This window comes from Schistocerca serialis, chromosome 2 (assembly GCF_023864345.2).
Source record: "Schistocerca serialis cubense isolate TAMUIC-IGC-003099 chromosome 2, iqSchSeri2.2, whole genome shotgun sequence".
Taxonomy (NCBI): domain Eukaryota; kingdom Metazoa; phylum Arthropoda; class Insecta; order Orthoptera; family Acrididae; genus Schistocerca; species Schistocerca serialis.
The window spans coordinates 906,112,625-906,134,549 of NC_064639.1; the positions used below are offsets into that span (position 1 = coordinate 906,112,625).

General features: G+C 54.8%; 53 non-coding genes across 53 annotated transcripts; 11 read left to right on the plus strand and 42 right to left on the minus strand.

Annotated features, from left to right (window-relative positions):
* Positions 1 to 231: 231 nt before the first annotated feature.
* Positions 232 to 303, plus strand: Trnag-ucc (transfer RNA glycine (anticodon UCC)). The gene has a single exon. It is a non-coding gene; the product is annotated as a tRNA-Gly (tRNA).
* A 591-nt stretch (positions 304 to 894) lies between these two features.
* Trnai-aau (transfer RNA isoleucine (anticodon AAU)) lies at positions 895 to 968 on the minus strand. Its single transcript has one exon. It is a non-coding gene; the product is annotated as a tRNA-Ile (tRNA).
* Positions 969 to 1,166: 198 nt separating this feature from the next.
* Positions 1,167 to 1,238, minus strand: Trnae-uuc (transfer RNA glutamic acid (anticodon UUC)). Its single transcript has one exon. It is a non-coding gene; the product is annotated as a tRNA-Glu (tRNA).
* A 281-nt stretch (positions 1,239 to 1,519) lies between these two features.
* On the minus strand, positions 1,520 to 1,592 carry Trnam-cau (transfer RNA methionine (anticodon CAU)). The gene has a single exon. It is a non-coding gene; the product is annotated as a tRNA-Met (tRNA).
* A 293-nt stretch (positions 1,593 to 1,885) lies between these two features.
* Trnag-gcc (transfer RNA glycine (anticodon GCC)) lies at positions 1,886 to 1,956 on the minus strand. The gene has a single exon. It is a non-coding gene; the product is annotated as a tRNA-Gly (tRNA).
* A 341-nt stretch (positions 1,957 to 2,297) lies between these two features.
* Positions 2,298 to 2,369, plus strand: Trnag-ucc (transfer RNA glycine (anticodon UCC)). Its single transcript has one exon. It is a non-coding gene; the product is annotated as a tRNA-Gly (tRNA).
* A 591-nt stretch (positions 2,370 to 2,960) lies between these two features.
* On the minus strand, positions 2,961 to 3,034 carry Trnai-aau (transfer RNA isoleucine (anticodon AAU)). The gene has a single exon. It is a non-coding gene; the product is annotated as a tRNA-Ile (tRNA).
* Positions 3,035 to 3,232: 198 nt separating this feature from the next.
* On the minus strand, positions 3,233 to 3,304 carry Trnae-uuc (transfer RNA glutamic acid (anticodon UUC)). Its single transcript has one exon. It is a non-coding gene; the product is annotated as a tRNA-Glu (tRNA).
* A 281-nt stretch (positions 3,305 to 3,585) lies between these two features.
* On the minus strand, positions 3,586 to 3,658 carry Trnam-cau (transfer RNA methionine (anticodon CAU)). Its single transcript has one exon. It is a non-coding gene; the product is annotated as a tRNA-Met (tRNA).
* A 293-nt stretch (positions 3,659 to 3,951) lies between these two features.
* Positions 3,952 to 4,022, minus strand: Trnag-gcc (transfer RNA glycine (anticodon GCC)). The gene has a single exon. It is a non-coding gene; the product is annotated as a tRNA-Gly (tRNA).
* Positions 4,023 to 4,363: 341 nt separating this feature from the next.
* On the plus strand, positions 4,364 to 4,435 carry Trnag-ucc (transfer RNA glycine (anticodon UCC)). Its single transcript has one exon. It is a non-coding gene; the product is annotated as a tRNA-Gly (tRNA).
* Positions 4,436 to 5,026: 591 nt separating this feature from the next.
* Positions 5,027 to 5,100, minus strand: Trnai-aau (transfer RNA isoleucine (anticodon AAU)). Its single transcript has one exon. It is a non-coding gene; the product is annotated as a tRNA-Ile (tRNA).
* A 198-nt stretch (positions 5,101 to 5,298) lies between these two features.
* Trnae-uuc (transfer RNA glutamic acid (anticodon UUC)) lies at positions 5,299 to 5,370 on the minus strand. The gene has a single exon. It is a non-coding gene; the product is annotated as a tRNA-Glu (tRNA).
* Positions 5,371 to 5,651: 281 nt separating this feature from the next.
* Positions 5,652 to 5,724, minus strand: Trnam-cau (transfer RNA methionine (anticodon CAU)). The gene has a single exon. It is a non-coding gene; the product is annotated as a tRNA-Met (tRNA).
* A 293-nt stretch (positions 5,725 to 6,017) lies between these two features.
* Trnag-gcc (transfer RNA glycine (anticodon GCC)) lies at positions 6,018 to 6,088 on the minus strand. Its single transcript has one exon. It is a non-coding gene; the product is annotated as a tRNA-Gly (tRNA).
* A 341-nt stretch (positions 6,089 to 6,429) lies between these two features.
* On the plus strand, positions 6,430 to 6,501 carry Trnag-ucc (transfer RNA glycine (anticodon UCC)). The gene has a single exon. It is a non-coding gene; the product is annotated as a tRNA-Gly (tRNA).
* Positions 6,502 to 7,092: 591 nt separating this feature from the next.
* Trnai-aau (transfer RNA isoleucine (anticodon AAU)) lies at positions 7,093 to 7,166 on the minus strand. The gene has a single exon. It is a non-coding gene; the product is annotated as a tRNA-Ile (tRNA).
* Positions 7,167 to 7,364: 198 nt separating this feature from the next.
* On the minus strand, positions 7,365 to 7,436 carry Trnae-uuc (transfer RNA glutamic acid (anticodon UUC)). The gene has a single exon. It is a non-coding gene; the product is annotated as a tRNA-Glu (tRNA).
* Positions 7,437 to 7,717: 281 nt separating this feature from the next.
* Positions 7,718 to 7,790, minus strand: Trnam-cau (transfer RNA methionine (anticodon CAU)). The gene has a single exon. It is a non-coding gene; the product is annotated as a tRNA-Met (tRNA).
* Positions 7,791 to 8,083: 293 nt separating this feature from the next.
* On the minus strand, positions 8,084 to 8,154 carry Trnag-gcc (transfer RNA glycine (anticodon GCC)). The gene has a single exon. It is a non-coding gene; the product is annotated as a tRNA-Gly (tRNA).
* A 341-nt stretch (positions 8,155 to 8,495) lies between these two features.
* Positions 8,496 to 8,567, plus strand: Trnag-ucc (transfer RNA glycine (anticodon UCC)). The gene has a single exon. It is a non-coding gene; the product is annotated as a tRNA-Gly (tRNA).
* Positions 8,568 to 9,158: 591 nt separating this feature from the next.
* On the minus strand, positions 9,159 to 9,232 carry Trnai-aau (transfer RNA isoleucine (anticodon AAU)). The gene has a single exon. It is a non-coding gene; the product is annotated as a tRNA-Ile (tRNA).
* Positions 9,233 to 9,430: 198 nt separating this feature from the next.
* Trnae-uuc (transfer RNA glutamic acid (anticodon UUC)) lies at positions 9,431 to 9,502 on the minus strand. Its single transcript has one exon. It is a non-coding gene; the product is annotated as a tRNA-Glu (tRNA).
* Positions 9,503 to 9,783: 281 nt separating this feature from the next.
* On the minus strand, positions 9,784 to 9,856 carry Trnam-cau (transfer RNA methionine (anticodon CAU)). Its single transcript has one exon. It is a non-coding gene; the product is annotated as a tRNA-Met (tRNA).
* Positions 9,857 to 10,149: 293 nt separating this feature from the next.
* On the minus strand, positions 10,150 to 10,220 carry Trnag-gcc (transfer RNA glycine (anticodon GCC)). Its single transcript has one exon. It is a non-coding gene; the product is annotated as a tRNA-Gly (tRNA).
* A 341-nt stretch (positions 10,221 to 10,561) lies between these two features.
* On the plus strand, positions 10,562 to 10,633 carry Trnag-ucc (transfer RNA glycine (anticodon UCC)). Its single transcript has one exon. It is a non-coding gene; the product is annotated as a tRNA-Gly (tRNA).
* A 591-nt stretch (positions 10,634 to 11,224) lies between these two features.
* Trnai-aau (transfer RNA isoleucine (anticodon AAU)) lies at positions 11,225 to 11,298 on the minus strand. Its single transcript has one exon. It is a non-coding gene; the product is annotated as a tRNA-Ile (tRNA).
* Positions 11,299 to 11,496: 198 nt separating this feature from the next.
* On the minus strand, positions 11,497 to 11,568 carry Trnae-uuc (transfer RNA glutamic acid (anticodon UUC)). The gene has a single exon. It is a non-coding gene; the product is annotated as a tRNA-Glu (tRNA).
* Positions 11,569 to 11,849: 281 nt separating this feature from the next.
* Trnam-cau (transfer RNA methionine (anticodon CAU)) lies at positions 11,850 to 11,922 on the minus strand. Its single transcript has one exon. It is a non-coding gene; the product is annotated as a tRNA-Met (tRNA).
* A 293-nt stretch (positions 11,923 to 12,215) lies between these two features.
* On the minus strand, positions 12,216 to 12,286 carry Trnag-gcc (transfer RNA glycine (anticodon GCC)). The gene has a single exon. It is a non-coding gene; the product is annotated as a tRNA-Gly (tRNA).
* A 341-nt stretch (positions 12,287 to 12,627) lies between these two features.
* Positions 12,628 to 12,699, plus strand: Trnag-ucc (transfer RNA glycine (anticodon UCC)). Its single transcript has one exon. It is a non-coding gene; the product is annotated as a tRNA-Gly (tRNA).
* A 591-nt stretch (positions 12,700 to 13,290) lies between these two features.
* Positions 13,291 to 13,364, minus strand: Trnai-aau (transfer RNA isoleucine (anticodon AAU)). The gene has a single exon. It is a non-coding gene; the product is annotated as a tRNA-Ile (tRNA).
* A 198-nt stretch (positions 13,365 to 13,562) lies between these two features.
* Positions 13,563 to 13,634, minus strand: Trnae-uuc (transfer RNA glutamic acid (anticodon UUC)). Its single transcript has one exon. It is a non-coding gene; the product is annotated as a tRNA-Glu (tRNA).
* A 281-nt stretch (positions 13,635 to 13,915) lies between these two features.
* On the minus strand, positions 13,916 to 13,988 carry Trnam-cau (transfer RNA methionine (anticodon CAU)). The gene has a single exon. It is a non-coding gene; the product is annotated as a tRNA-Met (tRNA).
* Positions 13,989 to 14,281: 293 nt separating this feature from the next.
* On the minus strand, positions 14,282 to 14,352 carry Trnag-gcc (transfer RNA glycine (anticodon GCC)). Its single transcript has one exon. It is a non-coding gene; the product is annotated as a tRNA-Gly (tRNA).
* A 341-nt stretch (positions 14,353 to 14,693) lies between these two features.
* On the plus strand, positions 14,694 to 14,765 carry Trnag-ucc (transfer RNA glycine (anticodon UCC)). The gene has a single exon. It is a non-coding gene; the product is annotated as a tRNA-Gly (tRNA).
* A 586-nt stretch (positions 14,766 to 15,351) lies between these two features.
* On the minus strand, positions 15,352 to 15,425 carry Trnai-aau (transfer RNA isoleucine (anticodon AAU)). Its single transcript has one exon. It is a non-coding gene; the product is annotated as a tRNA-Ile (tRNA).
* A 198-nt stretch (positions 15,426 to 15,623) lies between these two features.
* On the minus strand, positions 15,624 to 15,695 carry Trnae-uuc (transfer RNA glutamic acid (anticodon UUC)). Its single transcript has one exon. It is a non-coding gene; the product is annotated as a tRNA-Glu (tRNA).
* Positions 15,696 to 15,976: 281 nt separating this feature from the next.
* Positions 15,977 to 16,049, minus strand: Trnam-cau (transfer RNA methionine (anticodon CAU)). Its single transcript has one exon. It is a non-coding gene; the product is annotated as a tRNA-Met (tRNA).
* A 293-nt stretch (positions 16,050 to 16,342) lies between these two features.
* Positions 16,343 to 16,413, minus strand: Trnag-gcc (transfer RNA glycine (anticodon GCC)). Its single transcript has one exon. It is a non-coding gene; the product is annotated as a tRNA-Gly (tRNA).
* A 341-nt stretch (positions 16,414 to 16,754) lies between these two features.
* Trnag-ucc (transfer RNA glycine (anticodon UCC)) lies at positions 16,755 to 16,826 on the plus strand. Its single transcript has one exon. It is a non-coding gene; the product is annotated as a tRNA-Gly (tRNA).
* Positions 16,827 to 17,417: 591 nt separating this feature from the next.
* On the minus strand, positions 17,418 to 17,491 carry Trnai-aau (transfer RNA isoleucine (anticodon AAU)). The gene has a single exon. It is a non-coding gene; the product is annotated as a tRNA-Ile (tRNA).
* A 198-nt stretch (positions 17,492 to 17,689) lies between these two features.
* Positions 17,690 to 17,761, minus strand: Trnae-uuc (transfer RNA glutamic acid (anticodon UUC)). The gene has a single exon. It is a non-coding gene; the product is annotated as a tRNA-Glu (tRNA).
* A 281-nt stretch (positions 17,762 to 18,042) lies between these two features.
* Positions 18,043 to 18,115, minus strand: Trnam-cau (transfer RNA methionine (anticodon CAU)). The gene has a single exon. It is a non-coding gene; the product is annotated as a tRNA-Met (tRNA).
* Positions 18,116 to 18,408: 293 nt separating this feature from the next.
* On the minus strand, positions 18,409 to 18,479 carry Trnag-gcc (transfer RNA glycine (anticodon GCC)). Its single transcript has one exon. It is a non-coding gene; the product is annotated as a tRNA-Gly (tRNA).
* A 341-nt stretch (positions 18,480 to 18,820) lies between these two features.
* Trnag-ucc (transfer RNA glycine (anticodon UCC)) lies at positions 18,821 to 18,892 on the plus strand. Its single transcript has one exon. It is a non-coding gene; the product is annotated as a tRNA-Gly (tRNA).
* A 591-nt stretch (positions 18,893 to 19,483) lies between these two features.
* On the minus strand, positions 19,484 to 19,557 carry Trnai-aau (transfer RNA isoleucine (anticodon AAU)). Its single transcript has one exon. It is a non-coding gene; the product is annotated as a tRNA-Ile (tRNA).
* A 198-nt stretch (positions 19,558 to 19,755) lies between these two features.
* On the minus strand, positions 19,756 to 19,827 carry Trnae-uuc (transfer RNA glutamic acid (anticodon UUC)). Its single transcript has one exon. It is a non-coding gene; the product is annotated as a tRNA-Glu (tRNA).
* Positions 19,828 to 20,108: 281 nt separating this feature from the next.
* On the minus strand, positions 20,109 to 20,181 carry Trnam-cau (transfer RNA methionine (anticodon CAU)). Its single transcript has one exon. It is a non-coding gene; the product is annotated as a tRNA-Met (tRNA).
* Positions 20,182 to 20,474: 293 nt separating this feature from the next.
* Positions 20,475 to 20,545, minus strand: Trnag-gcc (transfer RNA glycine (anticodon GCC)). The gene has a single exon. It is a non-coding gene; the product is annotated as a tRNA-Gly (tRNA).
* A 341-nt stretch (positions 20,546 to 20,886) lies between these two features.
* Positions 20,887 to 20,958, plus strand: Trnag-ucc (transfer RNA glycine (anticodon UCC)). Its single transcript has one exon. It is a non-coding gene; the product is annotated as a tRNA-Gly (tRNA).
* Positions 20,959 to 21,544: 586 nt separating this feature from the next.
* Positions 21,545 to 21,618, minus strand: Trnai-aau (transfer RNA isoleucine (anticodon AAU)). The gene has a single exon. It is a non-coding gene; the product is annotated as a tRNA-Ile (tRNA).
* Positions 21,619 to 21,816: 198 nt separating this feature from the next.
* On the minus strand, positions 21,817 to 21,888 carry Trnae-uuc (transfer RNA glutamic acid (anticodon UUC)). The gene has a single exon. It is a non-coding gene; the product is annotated as a tRNA-Glu (tRNA).
* Between the last annotated feature and the right edge of the window lie 37 nt (positions 21,889 to 21,925).

Genomic DNA, 21,925 nt, shown 5'->3' on the forward strand with positions numbered 1-21,925 from the left:
CCTGCACTGCACTGCTTAAAGATGCCGCCAGAACGCGGTCCTCTGCGTACTCTTGCGTCGCCGGCGCCGACTCTTGCCAAAGGATGCGAAATGTGCGCGGATACGCTGTCCGAATGCGTCTGGATGTGCTCCCCTAGCCTGCCTCGAAATGCGCCTGCCGGGTACGATCACCTTCGGCCGCTGTCGACAGGCGGGAAGCCGACTCAGCGCGGTGGCGGGGCGCTCGCTTGTGCGGTGGTGGTGTAATGGTCAGCATAGTTGCCTTCCAAGCAGTTGATCCGGGTTCGATTCCCGGCCACCGCAGCAGGCTTTTAATTTCGCGTATGAGTACTTTTGCCACGCGCTCTTAAACTATTGTTTTTTCGCCCTCTTACTCGCTGCATACCAGCCCTTAGTGTGTCTCGACTTGTCTCGACTTTGCTCAGCTGACGCGAGAGCTGACGCTCTCAAATCGGCCTATATGAAAACGACAAGCACGAGAAACGACTGAGAGAGGTAAGGAGAGGCGAGGCGAGGCGAGGCGATGGACACACAGCACGCCCCCTTCATTTCACGGTGGCGTCTCCCTGACCGAATCGGGCTGTAGCTCCGAAAACAAAGGACAAACAAAAATAGGAAGTAAAACTGCCAATAGTGCCCTGTGTTCCCATGCGCTCACCCGCCCAAGTACTGACAAGGGCCAAAGTTGTTACGCATCGGCAATCGGACATTTTCTTTCATTTTCTCTAACCAGTGTATGCAAGATATTATGGCCATTGCCGAGTGAATGCTGTAGTGCTTGCCGACGAGTCGGGTTCGGATCCTCTGTCAACTTCCACGCAGGGTGATGATCATTTGGTCATCACACTCGCCAGCTGAAATCGGCGCTGCCTTTTCGCAGTAGTAAAAGAGTAGTGGCCCGTGGGGGGATCGAACCCACGACCTTCGCGTTATTAGCACGACGCTCTAACCAACTGAGCTAACGGGCCTCGGCAGATGCAGCTGCTCAGCCCTACGCTGGAATCGGGTGGCATGAAGCCATACACCATTCCTATGGTCGTCGTGTGTCTGCTTCCCTAGTCTATATTCTGCTGACGGTCACGAAACAGTAGCTATATTGCGAGCAGGACGGGAAACGGCCGCTCGGACAGCTCAAACTTGTCACGATTCGTGTGGAAAAAATTCCGTTCCGGTACCGGGAATCGAACCCGGGCCTCCTGGGTGAAAGCCAGGTATCCTAGCCACTAGACCACACCGGATGCGGCCGTTTCATTCGCCCGTTCGTACGGTCGCTTGTCGCATTGTCGCTCTCTTTGCGAGCATCTTTGCACATACTGACTGGCAAGGCGCGCACCTCAAACGTCGCAGAGCAATGCTTTTGGCTTCATGCTCTGCTGGGAGAAGAGGAAAAGGGAAGCTGTATGTAGCAATAAGAGGAAGTAAACATCTTCCCGCTGAAGCGTTGAAACGTTGTGGATAACAAACAAGAAATAAGTTGGCGCCCTAGCACCAGCACCACCATCAGTCACAGAAAATTAGATGCCCCGGGTGAGGATCGAACTCACGACCTTAAGATTATGAGACTTCCGCGCTGCCTACTGCGCTACCGAGGCAGGCGATCGTTAGGCCTTCTGGAGTCTTGGTAAGTACCGAATACAAGTGGTAGAGAGTCTGCACTCCCTGGCTCATTTTTTCTGTTGCTACACGTGCATTCACGGCGCGGCAGGCAACTTGCGATGCTAGGCCGACGCCAGTATGTACAATAGCACGCAGGAGTCCAAACGAGCAGTCGTCCGCGCTGCATGATTGGTTCTTTCCACACGGAATCCCGCGGTTCATTCTCATGGCTCACGCAGTTCGAGTGCGAAAGACACGCAGCACCCCTACCGGAGAAAAAACAAAATGATGCATCGGCCGGGAATCGAACCCGGGCCGCCCGCGTGGCAGGCGAGCATTCTACCACTGAACCACCGATGCTCGAGCCAGCGTTACCTTCACGCTGCTTCCCGAGCAGATGTCTCAAGGGAAAGTGGGACTGCCGTCAAGCGCCGTAGCATTCTGTGGAGAAGATGCTGCAGACGCTGAATCCTGCACTGCACTGCTTAAAGATGCCGCCAGAACGCGGTCCTCTGCGTACTCTTGCGTCGCCGGCGCCGACTCTTGCCAAAGGATGCGAAATGTGCGCGGATACGCTGTCCGAATGCGTCTGGATGTGCTCCCCTAGCCTGCCTCGAAATGCGCCTGCCGGGTACGATCACCTTCGGCCGCTGTCGACAGGCGGGAAGCCGACTCAGCGCGGTGGCGGGGCGCTCGCTTGTGCGGTGGTGGTGTAATGGTCAGCATAGTTGCCTTCCAAGCAGTTGATCCGGGTTCGATTCCCGGCCACCGCAGCAGGCTTTTAATTTCGCGTATGAGTACTTTTGCCACGCGCTCTTAAACTATTGTTTTTTCGCCCTCTTACTCGCTGCATACCAGCCCTTAGTGTGTCTCGACTTGTCTCGACTTTGCTCAGCTGACGCGAGAGCTGACGCTCTCAAATCGGCCTATATGAAAACGACAAGCACGAGAAACGACTGAGAGAGGTAAGGAGAGGCGAGGCGAGGCGAGGCGATGGACACACAGCACGCCCCCTTCATTTCACGGTGGCGTCTCCCTGACCGAATCGGGCTGTAGCTCCGAAAACAAAGGACAAACAAAAATAGGAAGTAAAACTGCCAATAGTGCCCTGTGTTCCCATGCGCTCACCCGCCCAAGTACTGACAAGGGCCAAAGTTGTTACGCATCGGCAATCGGACATTTTCTTTCATTTTCTCTAACCAGTGTATGCAAGATATTATGGCCATTGCCGAGTGAATGCTGTAGTGCTTGCCGACGAGTCGGGTTCGGATCCTCTGTCAACTTCCACGCAGGGTGATGATCATTTGGTCATCACACTCGCCAGCTGAAATCGGCGCTGCCTTTTCGCAGTAGTAAAAGAGTAGTGGCCCGTGGGGGGATCGAACCCACGACCTTCGCGTTATTAGCACGACGCTCTAACCAACTGAGCTAACGGGCCTCGGCAGATGCAGCTGCTCAGCCCTACGCTGGAATCGGGTGGCATGAAGCCATACACCATTCCTATGGTCGTCGTGTGTCTGCTTCCCTAGTCTATATTCTGCTGACGGTCACGAAACAGTAGCTATATTGCGAGCAGGACGGGAAACGGCCGCTCGGACAGCTCAAACTTGTCACGATTCGTGTGGAAAAAATTCCGTTCCGGTACCGGGAATCGAACCCGGGCCTCCTGGGTGAAAGCCAGGTATCCTAGCCACTAGACCACACCGGATGCGGCCGTTTCATTCGCCCGTTCGTACGGTCGCTTGTCGCATTGTCGCTCTCTTTGCGAGCATCTTTGCACATACTGACTGGCAAGGCGCGCACCTCAAACGTCGCAGAGCAATGCTTTTGGCTTCATGCTCTGCTGGGAGAAGAGGAAAAGGGAAGCTGTATGTAGCAATAAGAGGAAGTAAACATTTTCCCGCTGAAGCGTTGAAACGTTGTGGATAACAAACAAGAAATAAGTTGGCGCCCTAGCACCAGCACCACCATCAGTCACAGAAAATTAGATGCCCCGGGTGAGGATCGAACTCACGACCTTAAGATTATGAGACTTCCGCGCTGCCTACTGCGCTACCGAGGCAGGCGATCGTTAGGCCTTCTGGAGTCTTGGTAAGTACCGAATACAAGTGGTAGAGAGTCTGCACTCCCTGGCTCATTTTTTCTGTTGCTACACGTGCATTCACGGCGCGGCAGGCAACTTGCGATGCTAGGCCGACGCCAGTATGTACAATAGCACGCAGGAGTCCAAACGAGCAGTCGTCCGCGCTGCATGATTGGTTCTTTCCACACGGAATCCCGCGGTTCATTCTCATGGCTCACGCAGTTCGAGTGCGAAAGACACGCAGCACCCCTACCGGAGAAAAAACAAAATGATGCATCGGCCGGGAATCGAACCCGGGCCGCCCGCGTGGCAGGCGAGCATTCTACCACTGAACCACCGATGCTCGGGCCAGCGTTACCTTCACGCTGCTTCCCGAGCAGATGTCTCAAGGGAAAGTGGGACTGCCGTCAAGCGCCGTAGCATTCTGTGGAGAAGATGCTGCAGACGCTGAATCCTGCACTGCACTGCTTAAAGATGCCGCCAGAACGCGGTCCTCTGCGTACTCTTGCGTCGCCGGCGCCGACTCTTGCCAAAGGATGCGAAATGTGCGCGGATACGCTGTCCGAATGCGTCTGGATGTGCTCCCCTAGCCTGCCTCGAAATGCGCCTGCCGGGTACGATCACCTTCGGCCGCTGTCGACAGGCGGGAAGCCGACTCAGCGCGGTGGCGGGGCGCTCGCTTGTGCGGTGGTGGTGTAATGGTCAGCATAGTTGCCTTCCAAGCAGTTGATCCGGGTTCGATTCCCGGCCACCGCAGCAGGCTTTTAATTTCGCGTATGAGTACTTTTGCCACGCGCTCTTAAACTATTGTTTTTTCGCCCTCTTACTCGCTGCATACCAGCCCTTAGTGTGTCTCGACTTGTCTCGACTTTGCTCAGCTGACGCGAGAGCTGACGCTCTCAAATCGGCCTATATGAAAACGACAAGCACGAGAAACGACTGAGAGAGGTAAGGAGAGGCGAGGCGAGGCGAGGCGATGGACACACAGCACGCCCCCTTCATTTCACGGTGGCGTCTCCCTGACCGAATCGGGCTGTAGCTCCGAAAACAAAGGACAAACAAAAATAGGAAGTAAAACTGCCAATAGTGCCCTGTGTTCCCATGCGCTCACCCGCCCAAGTACTGACAAGGGCCAAAGTTGTTACGCATCGGCAATCGGACATTTTCTTTCATTTTCTCTAACCAGTGTATGCAAGATATTATGGCCATTGCCGAGTGAATGCTGTAGTGCTTGCCGACGAGTCGGGTTCGGATCCTCTGTCAACTTCCACGCAGGGTGATGATCATTTGGTCATCACACTCGCTAGCTGAAATCGGCGCTGCCTTTTCGCAGTAGTAAAAGAGTAGTGGCCCGTGGGGGGATCGAACCCACGACCTTCGCGTTATTAGCACGACGCTCTAACCAACTGAGCTAACGGGCCTCGGCAGATGCAGCTGCTCAGCCCTACGCTGGAATCGGGTGGCATGAAGCCATACACCATTCCTATGGTCGTCGTGTGTCTGCTTCCCTAGTCTATATTCTGCTGACGGTCACGAAACAGTAGCTATATTGCGAGCAGGACGGGAAACGGCCGCTCGGACAGCTCAAACTTGTCACGATTCGTGTGGAAAAAATTCCGTTCCGGTACCGGGAATCGAACCCGGGCCTCCTGGGTGAAAGCCAGGTATCCTAGCCACTAGACCACACCGGATGCGGCCGTTTCATTCGCCCGTTCGTACGGTCGCTTGTCGCATTGTCGCTCTCTTTGCGAGCATCTTTGCACATACTGACTGGCAAGGCGCGCACCTCAAACGTCGCAGAGCAATGCTTTTGGCTTCATGCTCTGCTGGGAGAAGAGGAAAAGGGAAGCTGTATGTAGCAATAAGAGGAAGTAAACATTTTCCCGCTGAAGCGTTGAAACGTTGTGGATAACAAACAAGAAATAAGTTGGCGCCCTAGCACCAGCACCACCATCAGTCACAGAAAATTAGATGCCCCGGGTGAGGATCGAACTCACGACCTTAAGATTATGAGACTTCCGCGCTGCCTACTGCGCTACCGAGGCAGGCGATCGTTAGGCCTTCTGGAGTCTTGGTAAGTACCGAATACAAGTGGTAGAGAGTCTGCACTCCCTGGCTCATTTTTTCTGTTGCTACACGTGCATTCACGGCGCGGCAGGCAACTTGCGATGCTAGGCCGACGCCAGTATGTACAATAGCACGCAGGAGTCCAAACGAGCAGTCGTCCGCGCTGCATGATTGGTTCTTTCCACACGGAATCCCGCGGTTCATTCTCATGGCTCACGCAGTTCGAGTGCGAAAGACACGCAGCACCCCTACCGGAGAAAAAACAAAATGATGCATCGGCCGGGAATCGAACCCGGGCCGCCCGCGTGGCAGGCGAGCATTCTACCACTGAACCACCGATGCTCGAGCCAGCGTTACCTTCACGCTGCTTCCCGAGCAGATGTCTCAAGGGAAAGTGGGACTGCCGTCAAGCGCCGTAGCATTCTGTGGAGAAGATGCTGCAGACGCTGAATCCTGCACTGCACTGCTTAAAGATGCCGCCAGAACGCGGTCCTCTGCGTACTCTTGCGTCGCCGGCGCCGACTCTTGCCAAAGGATGCGAAATGTGCGCGGATACGCTGTCCGAATGCGTCTGGATGTGCTCCCCTAGCCTGCCTCGAAATGCGCCTGCCGGGTACGATCACCTTCGGCCGCTGTCGACAGGCGGGAAGCCGACTCAGCGCGGTGGCGGGGCGCTCGCTTGTGCGGTGGTGGTGTAATGGTCAGCATAGTTGCCTTCCAAGCAGTTGATCCGGGTTCGATTCCCGGCCACCGCAGCAGGCTTTTAATTTCGCGTATGAGTACTTTTGCCACGCGCTCTTAAACTATTGTTTTTTCGCCCTCTTACTCGCTGCATACCAGCCCTTAGTGTGTCTCGACTTGTCTCGACTTTGCTCAGCTGACGCGAGAGCTGACGCTCTCAAATCGGCCTATATGAAAACGACAAGCACGAGAAACGACTGAGAGAGGTAAGGAGAGGCGAGGCGAGGCGAGGCGATGGACACACAGCACGCCCCCTTCATTTCACGGTGGCGTCTCCCTGACCGAATCGGGCTGTAGCTCCGAAAACAAAGGACAAACAAAAATAGGAAGTAAAACTGCCAATAGTGCCCTGTGTTCCCATGCGCTCACCCGCCCAAGTACTGACAAGGGCCAAAGTTGTTACGCATCGGCAATCGGACATTTTCTTTCATTTTCTCTAACCAGTGTATGCAAGATATTATGGCCATTGCCGAGTGAATGCTGTAGTGCTTGCCGACGAGTCGGGTTCGGATCCTCTGTCAACTTCCACGCAGGGTGATGATCATTTGGTCATCACACTCGCCAGCTGAAATCGGCGCTGCCTTTTCGCAGTAGTAAAAGAGTAGTGGCCCGTGGGGGGATCGAACCCACGACCTTCGCGTTATTAGCACGACGCTCTAACCAACTGAGCTAACGGGCCTCGGCAGATGCAGCTGCTCAGCCCTACGCTGGAATCGGGTGGCATGAAGCCATACACCATTCCTATGGTCGTCGTGTGTCTGCTTCCCTAGTCTATATTCTGCTGACGGTCACGAAACAGTAGCTATATTGCGAGCAGGACGGGAAACGGCCGCTCGGACAGCTCAAACTTGTCACGATTCGTGTGGAAAAAATTCCGTTCCGGTACCGGGAATCGAACCCGGGCCTCCTGGGTGAAAGCCAGGTATCCTAGCCACTAGACCACACCGGATGCGGCCGTTTCATTCGCCCGTTCGTACGGTCGCTTGTCGCATTGTCGCTCTCTTTGCGAGCATCTTTGCACATACTGACTGGCAAGGCGCGCACCTCAAACGTCGCAGAGCAATGCTTTTGGCTTCATGCTCTGCTGGGAGAAGAGGAAAAGGGAAGCTGTATGTAGCAATAAGAGGAAGTAAACATTTTCCCGCTGAAGCGTTGAAACGTTGTGGATAACAAACAAGAAATAAGTTGGCGCCCTAGCACCAGCACCACCATCAGTCACAGAAAATTAGATGCCCCGGGTGAGGATCGAACTCACGACCTTAAGATTATGAGACTTCCGCGCTGCCTACTGCGCTACCGAGGCAGGCGATCGTTAGGCCTTCTGGAGTCTTGGTAAGTACCGAATACAAGTGGTAGAGAGTCTGCACTCCCTGGCTCATTTTTTCTGTTGCTACACGTGCATTCACGGCGCGGCAGGCAACTTGCGATGCTAGGCCGACGCCAGTATGTACAATAGCACGCAGGAGTCCAAACGAGCAGTCGTCCGCGCTGCATGATTGGTTCTTTCCACACGGAATCCCGCGGTTCATTCTCATGGCTCACGCAGTTCGAGTGCGAAAGACACGCAGCACCCCTACCGGAGAAAAAACAAAATGATGCATCGGCCGGGAATCGAACCCGGGCCGCCCGCGTGGCAGGCGAGCATTCTACCACTGAACCACCGATGCTCGAGCCAGCGTTACCTTCACGCTGCTTCCCGAGCAGATGTCTCAAGGGAAAGTGGGACTGCCGTCAAGCGCCGTAGCATTCTGTGGAGAAGATGCTGCAGACGCTGAATCCTGCACTGCACTGCTTAAAGATGCCGCCAGAACGCGGTCCTCTGCGTACTCTTGCGTCGCCGGCGCTGACTCTTGCCAAAGGATGCGAAATGTGCGCGGATACGCTGTCCGAATGCGTCTGGATGTGCTCCCCTAGCCTGCCTCGAAATGCGCCTGCCGGGTACGATCACCTTCGGCCGCTGTCGACAGGCGGGAAGCCGACTCAGCGCGGTGGCGGGGCGCTCGCTTGTGCGGTGGTGGTGTAATGGTCAGCATAGTTGCCTTCCAAGCAGTTGATCCGGGTTCGATTCCCGGCCACCGCAGCAGGCTTTTAATTTCGCGTATGAGTACTTTTGCCACGCGCTCTTAAACTATTGTTTTTTCGCCCTCTTACTCGCTGCATACCAGCCCTTAGTGTGTCTCGACTTGTCTCGACTTTGCTCAGCTGACGCGAGAGCTGACGCTCTCAAATCGGCCTATATGAAAACGACAAGCACGAGAAACGACTGAGAGAGGTAAGGAGAGGCGAGGCGAGGCGAGGCGATGGACACACAGCACGCCCCCTTCATTTCACGGTGGCGTCTCCCTGACCGAATCGGGCTGTAGCTCCGAAAACAAAGGACAAACAAAAATAGGAAGTAAAACTGCCAATAGTGCCCTGTGTTCCCATGCGCTCACCCGCCCAAGTACTGACAAGGGCCAAAGTTGTTACGCATCGGCAATCGGACATTTTCTTTCATTTTCTCTAACCAGTGTATGCAAGATATTATGGCCATTGCCGAGTGAATGCTGTAGTGCTTGCCGACGAGTCGGGTTCGGATCCTCTGTCAACTTCCACGCAGGGTGATGATCATTTGGTCATCACACTCGCCAGCTGAAATCGGCGCTGCCTTTTCGCAGTAGTAAAAGAGTAGTGGCCCGTGGGGGGATCGAACCCACGACCTTCGCGTTATTAGCACGACGCTCTAACCAACTTAGCTAACGGGCCTCGGCAGATGCAGCTGCTCAGCCCTACGCTGGAATCGGGTGGCATGAAGCCATACACCATTCCTATGGTCGTCGTGTGTCTGCTTCCCTAGTCTATATTCTGCTGACGGTCACGAAACAGTAGCTATATTGCGAGCAGGACGGGAAACGGCCGCTCGGACAGCTCAAACTTGTCACGATTCGTGTGGAAAAAATTCCGTTCCGGTACCGGGAATCGAACCCGGGCCTCCTGGGTGAAAGCCAGGTATCCTAGCCACTAGACCACACCGGATGCGGCCGTTTCATTCGCCCGTTCGTACGGTCGCTTGTCGCATTGTCGCTCTCTTTGCGAGCATCTTTGCACATACTGACTGGCAAGGCGCGCACCTCAAACGTCGCAGAGCAATGCTTTTGGCTTCATGCTCTGCTGGGAGAAGAGGAAAAGGGAAGCTGTATGTAGCAATAAGAGGAAGTAAACATTTTCCCGCTGAAGCGTTGAAACGTTGTGGATAACAAACAAGAAATAAGTTGGCGCCCTAGCACCAGCACCACCATCAGTCACAGAAAATTAGATGCCCCGGGTGAGGATCGAACTCACGACCTTAAGATTATGAGACTTCCGCGCTGCCTACTGCGCTACCGAGGCAGGCGATCGTTAGGCCTTCTGGAGTCTTGGTAAGTACCGAATACAAGTGGTAGAGAGTCTGCACTCCCTGGCTCATTTTTTCTGTTGCTACACGTGCATTCACGGCGCGGCAGGCAACTTGCGATGCTAGGCCGACGCCAGTATGTACAATAGCACGCAGGAGTCCAAACGAGCAGTCGTCCGCGCTGCATGATTGGTTCTTTCCACACGGAATCCCGCGGTTCATTCTCATGGCTCACGCAGTTCGAGTGCGAAAGACACGCAGCACCCCTACCGGAGAAAAAACAAAATGATGCATCGGCCGGGAATCGAACCCGGGCCGCCCGCGTGGCAGGCGAGCATTCTACCACTGAACCACCGATGCTCGAGCCAGCGTTACCTTCACGCTGCTTCCCGAGCAGATGTCTCAAGGGAAAGTGGGACTGCCGTCAAGCGCCGTAGCATTCTGTGGAGAAGATGCTGCAGACGCTGAATCCTGCACTGCACTGCTTAAAGATGCCGCCAGAACGCGGTCCTCTGCGTACTCTTGCGTCGCCGGCGCCGACTCTTGCCAAAGGATGCGAAATGTGCGCGGATACGCTGTCCGAATGCGTCTGGATGTGCTCCCCTAGCCTGCCTCGAAATGCGCCTGCCGGGTACGATCACCTTCGGCCGCTGTCGACAGGCGGGAAGCCGACTCAGCGCGGTGGCGGGGCGCTCGCTTGTGCGGTGGTGGTGTAATGGTCAGCATAGTTGCCTTCCAAGCAGTTGATCCGGGTTCGATTCCCGGCCACCGCAGCAGGCTTTTAATTTCGCGTATGAGTACTTTTGCCACGCGCTCTTAAACTATTGTTTTTTCGCCCTCTTACTCGCTGCATACCAGCCCTTAGTGTGTCTCGACTTGTCTCGACTTTGCTCAGCTGACGCGAGAGCTGACGCTCTCAAATCGGCCTATATGAAAACGACAAGCACGAGAAACGACTGAGAGAGGTAAGGAGAGGCGAGGCGAGGCGAGGCGATGGACACACAGCACGCCCCCTTCATTTCACGGTGGCGTCTCCCTGACCGAATCGGGCTGTAGCTCCGAAAACAAAGGACAAACAAAAATAGGAAGTAAAACTGCCAATAGTGCCCTGTGTTCCCATGCGCTCACCCGCCCAAGTACTGACAAGGGCCAAAGTTGTTACGCATCGGCAATCGGACATTTTCTTTCATTTTCTCTAACCAGTGTATGCAAGATATTATGGCCATTGCCGAGTGAATGCTGTAGTGCTTGCCGACGAGTCGGGTTCGGATCCTCTGTCAACTTCCACGCAGGGTGATGATCATTTGGTCATCACACTCGCCAGCTGAAATCGGCGCTGCCTTTTCGCAGTAGTAAAAGAGTAGTGGCCCGTGGGGGGATCGAACCCACGACCTTCGCGTTATTAGCACGACGCTCTAACCAACTTAGCTAACGGGCCTCGGCAGATGCAGCTGCTCAGCCCTACGCTGGAATCGGGTGGCATGAAGCCATACACCATTCCTATGGTCGTCGTGTGTCTGCTTCCCTAGTCTATATTCTGCTGACGGTCACGAAACAGTAGCTATATTGCGAGCAGGACGGGAAACGGCCGCTCGGACAGCTCAAACTTGTCACGATTCGTGTGGAAAAAATTCCGTTCCGGTACCGGGAATCGAACCCGGGCCTCCTGGGTGAAAGCCAGGTATCCTAGCCACTAGACCACACCGGATGCGGCCGTTTCATTCGCCCGTTCGTACGGTCGCTTGTCGCATTGTCGCTCTCTTTGCGAGCATCTTTGCACATACTGACTGGCAAGGCGCGCACCTCAAACGTCGCAGAGCAATGCTTTTGGCTTCATGCTCTGCTGGGAGAAGAGGAAAAGGGAAGCTGTATGTAGCAATAAGAGGAAGTAAACATTTTCCCGCTGAAGCGTTGAAACGTTGTGGATAACAAACAAGAAATAAGTTGGCGCCCTAGCACCAGCACCACCATCAGTCACAGAAAATTAGATGCCCCGGGTGAGGATCGAACTCACGACCTTAAGATTATGAGACTTCCGCGCTGCCTACTGCGCTACCGAGGCAGGCGATCGTTAGGCCTTCTGGAGTCTTGGTAAGTACCGAATACAAGTGGTAGAGAGTCTGCACTCCCTGGCTCATTTTTTCTGTTGCTACACGTGCATTCACGGCGCGGCAGGCAACTTGCGATGCTAGGCCGACGCCAGTATGTACAATAGCACGCAGGAGTCCAAACGAGCAGTCGTCCGCGCTGCATGATTGGTTCTTTCCACACGGAATCCCGCGGTTCATTCTCATGGCTCACGCAGTTCGAGTGCGAAAGACACGCAGCACCCCTACCGGAGAAAAAACAAAATGATGCATCGGCCGGGAATCGAACCCGGGCCGCCCGCGTGGCAGGCGAGCATTCTACCACTGAACCACCGATGCTCGAGCCAGCGTTACCTTCACGCTGCTTCCCGAGCAGATGTCTCAAGGGAAAGTGGGACTGCCGTCAAGCGCCGTAGCATTCTGTGGAGAAGATGCTGCAGACGCTGAATCCTGCACTGCACTGCTTAAAGATGCCGCCAGAACGCGGTCCTCTGCGTACTCTTGCGTCGCCGGCGCCGACTCTTGCCAAAGGATGCGAAATGTGCGCGGATACGCTGTCCGAATGCGTCTGGATGTGCTCCCCTAGCCTGCCTCGAAATGCGCCTGCCGGGTACGATCACCTTCGGCCGCTGTCGACAGGCGGGAAGCCGACTCAGCGCGGTGGCGGGGCGCTCGCTTGTGCGGTGGTGGTGTAATGGTCAGCATAGTTGCCTTCCAAGCAGTTGATCCGGGTTCGATTCCCGGCCACCGCAGCAGGCTTTTAATTTCGCGTATGAGTACTTTTGCCACGCGCTCTTAAACTATTGTTTTTTCGCCCTCTTACTCGCTGCATACCAGCCCTTAGTGTGTCTCGACTTGTCTCGACTTTGCTCAGCTGACGCGAGAGCTGACGCTCTCAAATCGGCCTATATGAAAACGACAAGCACGAGAAACGACTGAGAGAGGTAAGGAGAGGCGAGGCGAGGCGAGGCGATGGACACACAGCACGCCCCCTTCATTTCACGGTGGCGTCTCCCTGACCGAATCGGGCTGTAGCTCCGAAAACAAAGGACAAACAAAAATAGGAAGTAAAACTGCCAATAGTGCCCTGTGTTCCCATGCGCTCACCCGCCCAAGTACTGACAAGGGCCAAAGTTGTTACGCATCGGCAATCGGACATTTTCTTTCATTTTCTCTAACCAGTGTATGCAAGATATTATGGCCATTGCCGAGTGAATGCTGTAGTGCTTGCCGACGAGTCGGGTTCGGATCCTCTGTCAACTTCCACGCAGGGTGATGATCATTTGGTCATCACACTCGCCAGCTGAAATCGGCGCTGCCTTTTCGCAGTAGTAAAAGAGTAGTGGCCCGTGGGGGGATCGAACCCACGACCTTCGCGTTATTAGCACGACGCTCTAACCAACTTAGCTAACGGGCCTCGGCAGATGCAGCTGCTCAGCCCTACGCTGGAATCGGGTGGCATGAAGCCATACACCATTCCTATGGTCGTCGTGTGTCTGCTTCCCTAGTCTATATTCTGCTGACGGTCACGAAACAGTAGCTATATTGCGAGCAGGACGGGAAACGGCCGCTCGGACAGCTCAAACTTGTCACGATTCGTGTGGAAAAAATTCCGTTCCGGTACCGGGAATCGAACCCGGGCCTCCTGGGTGAAAGCCAGGTATCCTAGCCACTAGACCACACCGGATGCGGCCGTTTCATTCGCCCGTTCGTACGGTCGCTTGTCGCATTGTCGCTCTCTTTGCGAGCATCTTTGCACATACTGACTGGCAAGGCGCGCACCTCAAACGTCGCAGAGCAATGCTTTTGGCTTCATGCTCTGCTGGGAGAAGAGGAAAAGGGAAGCTGTATGTAGCAATAAGAGGAAGTAAACATTTTCCCGCTGAAGCGTTGAAACGTTGTGGATAACAAACAAGAAATAAGTTGGCGCCCTAGCACCAGCACCACCATCAGTCACAGAAAATTAGATGCCCCGGGTGAGGATCGAACTCACGACCTTAAGATTATGAGACTTCCGCGCTGCCTACTGCGCTACCGAGGCAGGCGATCGTTAGGCCTTCTGGAGTCTTGGTAAGTACCGAATACAAGTGGTAGAGAGTCTGCACTCCCTGGCTCATTTTTTCTGTTGCTACACGTGCATTCACGGCGCGGCAGGCAACTTGCGATGCTAGGCCGACGCCAGTATGTACAATAGCACGCAGGAGTCCAAACGAGCAGTCGTCCGCGCTGCATGATTGGTTCTTTCCACACGGAATCCCGCGGTTCATTCTCATGGCTCACGCAGTTCGAGTGCGAAAGACACGCAGCACCCCTACCGGAGAAAAAACAAAATGATGCATCGGCCGGGAATCGAACCCGGGCCGCCCGCGTGGCAGGCGAGCATTCTACCACTGAACCACCGATGCTCGAGCCAGCGTTACCTTCACGCTGCTTCCCGAGCAGATGTCTCAAGGGAAAGTGGGACTGCCGTCAAGCGCCGTAGCATTCTGTGGAGAAGATGCTGCAGACGCTGAATCCTGCACTGCACTGCTTAAAGATGCCGCCAGAACGCGGTCCTCTGCGTACTCTTGCGTCGCCGGCGCCGACTCTTGCCAAAGGATGCGAAATGTGCGCGGATACGCTGTCCGAATGCGTCTGGATGTGCTCCCCTAGCCTGCCTCGAAATGCGCCTGCCGGGTACGATCACCTTCGGCCGCTGTCGACAGGCGGGAAGCCGACTCAGCGCGGTGGCGGGGCGCTCGCTTGTGCGGTGGTGGTGTAATGGTCAGCATAGTTGCCTTCCAAGCAGTTGATCCGGGTTCGATTCCCGGCCACCGCAGCAGGCTTTTAATTTCGCGTATGAGTACTTTTGCCACGCGCTCTTAAACTATTGTTTTTTCGCCCTCTTACTCGCTGCATACCAGCCCTTAGTGTGTCTCGACTTGTCTCGACTTTGCTCAGCTGACGCGAGAGCTGACGCTCTCAAATCGGCCTATATGAAAACGACAAGCACGAGAAACGACTGAGAGAGGTAAGGAGAGGCGAGGCGATGGACACACTGCACGCCCCCTTCATTTCACGGTGGCGTCTCCCCGACCGAATCGGATCGGGCTGTAGCTCCGAAAACAAAGGACAAACAAAAATAGGAAGTAAAACTGCCAATAGTGCCCTGTGTTCCCATGCGCTCACCCGCCCAAGTACTGACAAGGGCCAAAGTTGTTACGCATCGGCAATCGGACATTTTCTTTCATTTTCTCTAACCAGTGTATGCAAGATATTATGGCCATTGCCGAGTGAATGCTGTAGTGCTTGCCGACGAGTCGGGTTCGGATCCTCTGTCAACTTCCACGCAGGGTGATGATCATTTGGTCATCACACTCGCCAGCTGAAATCGGCGCTGCCTTTTCGCAGTAGTAAAAGAGTAGTGGCCCGTGGGGGGATCGAACCCACGACCTTCGCGTTATTAGCACGACGCTCTAACCAACTTAGCTAACGGGCCTCGGCAGATGCAGCTGCTCAGCCCTACGCTGGAATCGGGTGGCATGAAGCCATACACCATTCCTATGGTCGTCGTGTGTCTGCTTCCCTAGTCTATATTCTGCTGACGGTCACGAAACAGTAGCTATATTGCGAGCAGGACGGGAAACGGCCGCTCGGACAGCTCAAACTTGTCACGATTCGTGTGGAAAAAATTCCGTTCCGGTACCGGGAATCGAACCCGGGCCTCCTGGGTGAAAGCCAGGTATCCTAGCCACTAGACCACACCGGATGCGGCCGTTTCATTCGCCCGTTCGTACGGTCGCTTGTCGCATTGTCGCTCTCTTTGCGAGCATCTTTGCACATACTGACTGGCAAGGCGCGCACCTCAAACGTCGCAGAGCAATGCTTTTGGCTTCATGCTCTGCTGGGAGAAGAGGAAAAGGGAAGCTGTATGTAGCAATAAGAGGAAGTAAACATTTTCCCGCTGAAGCGTTGAAACGTTGTGGATAACAAACAAGAAATAAGTTGGCGCCCTAGCACCAGCACCACCATCAGTCACAGAAAATTAGATGCCCCGGGTGAGGATCGAACTCACGACCTTAAGATTATGAGACTTCCGCGCTGCCTACTGCGCTACCGAGGCAGGCGATCGTTAGGCCTTCTGGAGTCTTGGTAAGTACCGAATACAAGTGGTAGAGAGTCTGCACTCCCTGGCTCATTTTTTCTGTTGCTACACGTGCATTCACGGCGCGGCAGGCAACTTGCGATGCTAGGCCGACGCCAGTATGTACAATAGCACGCAGGAGTCCAAACGAGCAGTCGTCCGCGCTGCATGATTGGTTCTTTCCACACGGAATCCCGCGGTTCATTCTCATGGCTCACGCAGTTCGAGTGCGAAAGACACGCAGCACCCCTACCGGAGAAAAAACAAAATGATGCATCGGCCGGGAATCGAACCCGGGCCGCCCGCGTGGCAGGCGAGCATTCTACCACTGAACCACCGATGCTCGAGCCAGCGTTACCTTCACGCTGCTTCCCGAGCAGATGTCTCAAGGGAAAGTGGGACTGCCGTCAAGCGCCGTAGCATTCTGTGGAGAAGATGCTGCAGACGCTGAATCCTGCACTGCACTGCTTAAAGATGCCGCCAGAACGCGGTCCTCTGCGTACTCTTGCGTCGCCGGCGCCGACTCTTGCCAAAGGATGCGAAATGTGCGCGGATACGCTGTCCGAATGCGTCTGGATGTGCTCCCCTAGCCTGCCTCGAAATGCGCCTGCCGGGTACGATCACCTTCGGCCGCTGTCGACAGGCGGGAAGCCGACTCAGCGCGGTGGCGGGGCGCTCGCTTGTGCGGTGGTGGTGTAATGGTCAGCATAGTTGCCTTCCAAGCAGTTGATCCGGGTTCGATTCCCGGCCACCGCAGCAGGCTTTTAATTTCGCGTATGAGTACTTTTGCCACGCGCTCTTAAACTATTGTTTTTTCGCCCTCTTACTCGCTGCATACCAGCCCTTAGTGTGTCTCGACTTGTCTCGACTTTGCTCAGCTGACGCGAGAGCTGACGCTCTCAAATCGGCCTATATGAAAACGACAAGCACGAGAAACGACTGAGAGAGGTAAGGAGAGGCGAGGCGAGGCGAGGCGATGGACACACAGCACGCCCCCTTCATTTCACGGTGGCGTCTCCCTGACCGAATCGGGCTGTAGCTCCGAAAACAAAGGACAAACAAAAATAGGAAGTAAAACTGCCAATAGTGCCCTGTGTTCCCATGCGCTCACCCGCCCAAGTACTGACAAGGGCCAAAGTTGTTACGCATCGGCAATCGGACATTTTCTTTCATTTTCTCTAACCAGTGTATGCAAGATATTATGGCCATTGCCGAGTGAATGCTGTAGTGCTTGCCGACGAGTCGGGTTCGGATCCTCTGTCAACTTCCACGCAGGGTGATGATCATTTGGTCATCACACTCGCCAGCTGAAATCGGCGCTGCCTTTTCGCAGTAGTAAAAGAGTAGTGGCCCGTGGGGGGATCGAACCCACGACCTTCGCGTTATTAGCACGACGCTCTAACCAACTTAGCTAACGGGCCTCGGCAGATGCAGCTGCTCAGCCCTACGCTGGAATCGGGTGGCATGAAGCCATACACCATTCCTATGGTCGTCGTGTGTCTGCTTCCCTAGTCTATATTCTGCTGACGGTCACGAAACAGTAGCTATATTGCGAGCAGGACGGGAAACGGCCGCTCGGACAGCTCAAACTTGTCACGATTCGTGTGGAAAAAATTCCGTTCCGGTACCGGGAATCGAACCCGGGCCTCCTGGGTGAAAGCCAGGTATCCTAGCCACTAGACCACACCGGATGCGGCCGTTTCATTCGCCCGTTCGTACGGTCGCTTGTCGCATTGTCGCTCTCTTTGCGAGCATCTTTGCACATACTGACTGGCAAGGCGCGCACCTCAAACGTCGCAGAGCAATGCTTTTGGCTTCATGCTCTGCTGGGAGAAGAGGAAAAGGGAAGCTGTATGTAGCAATAAGAGGAAGTAAACATTTTCCCGCTGAAGCGTTGAAACGTTGTGGATAACAAACAAGAAATAAGTTGGCGCCCTAGCACCAGCACCACCATCAGTCACAGAAAATTAGATGCCCCGGGTGAGGATCGAACTCACGACCTTAAGATTATGAGACTTCCGCGCTGCCTACTGCGCTACCGAGGCAGGCGATCGTTAGGCCTTCTGGAGTCTTGGTAAGTACCGAATACAAGTGGTAGAGAGTCTGCACTCCCTGGCTCATTTTTTCTGTTGCTACACGTGCATTCACGGCGCGGCAGGCAACTTGCGATGCTAGGCCGACGCCAGTATGTACAATAGCACGCAGGAGTCCAAACGAGCAGTCGTCCGCGCTGCATGATTGGTTCTTTCCACACGGAATCCCGCGGTTCATTCTCATGGCTCACGCAGTTCGAGTGCGAAAGACACGCAGCACCCCTACCGGAGAAAAAACAAAATGATGCATCGGCCGGGAATCGAACCCGGGCCGCCCGCGTGGCAGGCGAGCATTCTACCACTGAACCACCGATGCTCGAGCCAGCGTTACCTTCACGCTGCTTCCCGAGCAGATGTCTCAAGGGAAAGTGGGACTGCCGTCAAGCGCCGTAGCATTCTGTGGAGAAGATGCTGCAGACGCTGAATCCTGCACTGCACTGCTTAAAGATGCCGCCAGAACGCGGTCCTCTGCGTACTCTTGCGTCGCCGGCGCCGACTCTTGCCAAAGGATGCGAAATGTGCGCGGATACGCTGTCCGAATGCGTCTGGATGTGCTCCCCTAGCCTGCCTCGAAATGCGCCTGCCGGGTACGATCACCTTCGGCCGCTGTCGACAGGCGGGAAGCCGACTCAGCGCGGTGGCGGGGCGCTCGCTTGTGCGGTGGTGGTGTAATGGTCAGCATAGTTGCCTTCCAAGCAGTTGATCCGGGTTCGATTCCCGGCCACCGCAGCAGGCTTTTAATTTCGCGTATGAGTACTTTTGCCACGCGCTCTTAAACTATTGTTTTTTCGCCCTCTTACTCGCTGCATACCAGCCCTTAGTGTGTCTCGACTTGTCTCGACTTTGCTCAGCTGACGCGAGAGCTGACGCTCTCAAATCGGCCTATATGAAAACGACAAGCACGAGAAACGACTGAGAGAGGTAAGGAGAGGCGAGGCGAGGCGAGGCGATGGACACACAGCACGCCCCCTTCATTTCACGGTGGCGTCTCCCTGACCGAATCGGGCTGTAGCTCCGAAAACAAAGGACAAACAAAAATAGGAAGTAAAACTGCCAATAGTGCCCTGTGTTCCCATGCGCTCACCCGCCCAAGTACTGACAAGGGCCAAAGTTGTTACGCATCGGCAATCGGACATTTTCTTTCATTTTCTCTAACCAGTGTATGCAAGATATTATGGCCATTGCCGAGTGAATGCTGTAGTGCTTGCCGACGAGTCGGGTTCGGATCCTCTGTCAACTTCCACGCAGGGTGATGATCATTTGGTCATCACACTCGCCAGCTGAAATCGGCGCTGCCTTTTCGCAGTAGTAAAAGAGTAGTGGCCCGTGGGGGGATCGAACCCACGACCTTCGCGTTATTAGCACGACGCTCTAACCAACTTAGCTAACGGGCCTCGGCAGATGCAGCTGCTCAGCCCTACGCTGGAATCGGGTGGCATGAAGCCATACACCATTCCTATGGTCGTCGTGTGTCTGCTTCCCTAGTCTATATTCTGCTGACGGTCACGAAACAGTAGCTATATTGCGAGCAGGACGGGAAACGGCCGCTCGGACAGCTCAAACTTGTCACGATTCGTGTGGAAAAAATTCCGTTCCGGTACCGGGAATCGAACCCGGGCCTCCTGGGTGAAAGCCAGGTATCCTAGCCACTAGACCACACCGGATGCGGCCGTTTCATTCGCCCGTTCGTACGGTCGCTTGTCGCATTGTCGCTCTCTTTGCGAGCATCTTTGCACATACTGACTGGCAAGGCGCGCACCTCAAACGTCGCAGAGCAATGCTTTTGGCTTCATGCTCTGCTGGGAGAAGAGGAAAAGGGAAGCTGTATGTAGCAATAAGAGGAAGTAAACATTTTCCCGCTGAAGCGTTGAAACGTTGTGGATAACAAACAAGAAATAAGTTGGCGCCCTAGCACCAGCACCACCATCAGTCACAGAAAATTAGATGCCCCGGGTGAGGATCGAACTCACGACCTTAAGATTATGAGACTTCCGCGCTGCCTACTGCGCTACCGAGGCAGGCGATCGTTAGGCCTTCTGGAGTCTTGGTAAGTACCGAATACAAGTGGTAGAGAGTCTGCACTCCCTGGCTCATTTTTTCTGTTGCTACACGTGCATTCACGGCGCGGCAGGCAACTTGCGATGCTAGGCCGACGCCAGTATGTACAATAGCACGCAGGAGTCCAAACGAGCAGTCGTCCGCGCTGCATGATTGGTTCTTTCCACACGGAATCCCGCGGTTCATTCTCATGGCTCACGCAGTTCGAGTGCGAAAGACACGCAGCACCCCTACCGGAGAAAAAACAAAATGATGCATCGGCCGGGAATCGAACCCGGGCCGCCCGCGTGGCAGGCGAGCATTCTACCACTGAACCACCGATGCTCGAGCCAGCGTTACCTTCACGCTGCTTCCCGAGCAGATGTCTCAAGGGAAAGTGGGACTGCCGTCAAGCGCCGTAGCATTCTGTGGAGAAGATGCTGCAGACGCTGAATCCTGCACTGCACTGCTTAAAGATGCCGCCAGAACGCGGTCCTCTGCGTACTCTTGCGTCGCCGGCGCCGACTCTTGCCAAAGGATGCGAAATGTGCGCGGATACGCTGTCCGAATGCGTCTGGATGTGCTCCCCTAGCCTGCCTCGAAATGCGCCTGCCGGGTACGATCACCTTCGGCCGCTGTCGACAGGCGGGAAGCCGACTCAGCGCGGTGGCGGGGCGCTCGCTTGTGCGGTGGTGGTGTAATGGTCAGCATAGTTGCCTTCCAAGCAGTTGATCCGGGTTCGATTCCCGGCCACCGCAGCAGGCTTTTAATTTCGCGTATGAGTACTTTTGCCACGCGCTCTTAAACTATTGTTTTTTCGCCCTCTTACTCGCTGCATACCAGCCCTTAGTGTGTCTCGACTTGTCTCGACTTTGCTCAGCTGACGCGAGAGCTGACGCTCTCAAATCGGCCTATATGAAAACGACAAGCACGAGAAACGACTGAGAGAGGTAAGGAGAGGCGAGGCGATGGACACACTGCACGCCCCCTTCATTTCACGGTGGCGTCTCCCCGACCGAATCGGATCGGGCTGTAGCTCCGAAAACAAAGGACAAACAAAAATAGGAAGTAAAACTGCCAATAGTGCCCTGTGTTCCCATGCGCTCACCCGCCCAAGTACTGACAAGGGCCAAAGTTGTTACGCATCGGCAATCGGACATTTTCTTTCATTTTCTCTAACCAGTGTATGCAAGATATTATGGCCATTGCCGAGTGAATGCTGTAGTGCTTGCCGACGAGTCGGGTTCGGATCCTCTGTCAACTTCCACGCAGGGTGATGATCATTTGGTCATCACACTCGCCAGCTGAAATCGGCGCTGCCTTTTCGCAGTAGTAAAAGAGTAGTGGCCCGTGGGGGGATCGAACCCACGACCTTCGCGTTATTAGCACGACGCTCTAACCAACTTAGCTAACGGGCCTCGGCAGATGCAGCTGCTCAGCCCTACGCTGGAATCGGGTGGCATGAAGCCATACACCATTCCTATGGTCGTCGTGTGTCTGCTTCCCTAGTCTATATTCTGCTGACGGTCACGAAACAGTAGCTATATTGCGAGCAGGACGGGAAACGGCCGCTCGGACAGCTCAAACTTGTCACGATTCGTGTGGAAAAAATTCCGTTCCGGTACCGGGAATCGAACCCGGGCCTCCTGGGTGAAAGCCAGGTATCCTAGCCACTAGACCACACCGGATGCGGCCGTTTCATTCGCCCGTTCGTACGGTCGCTTG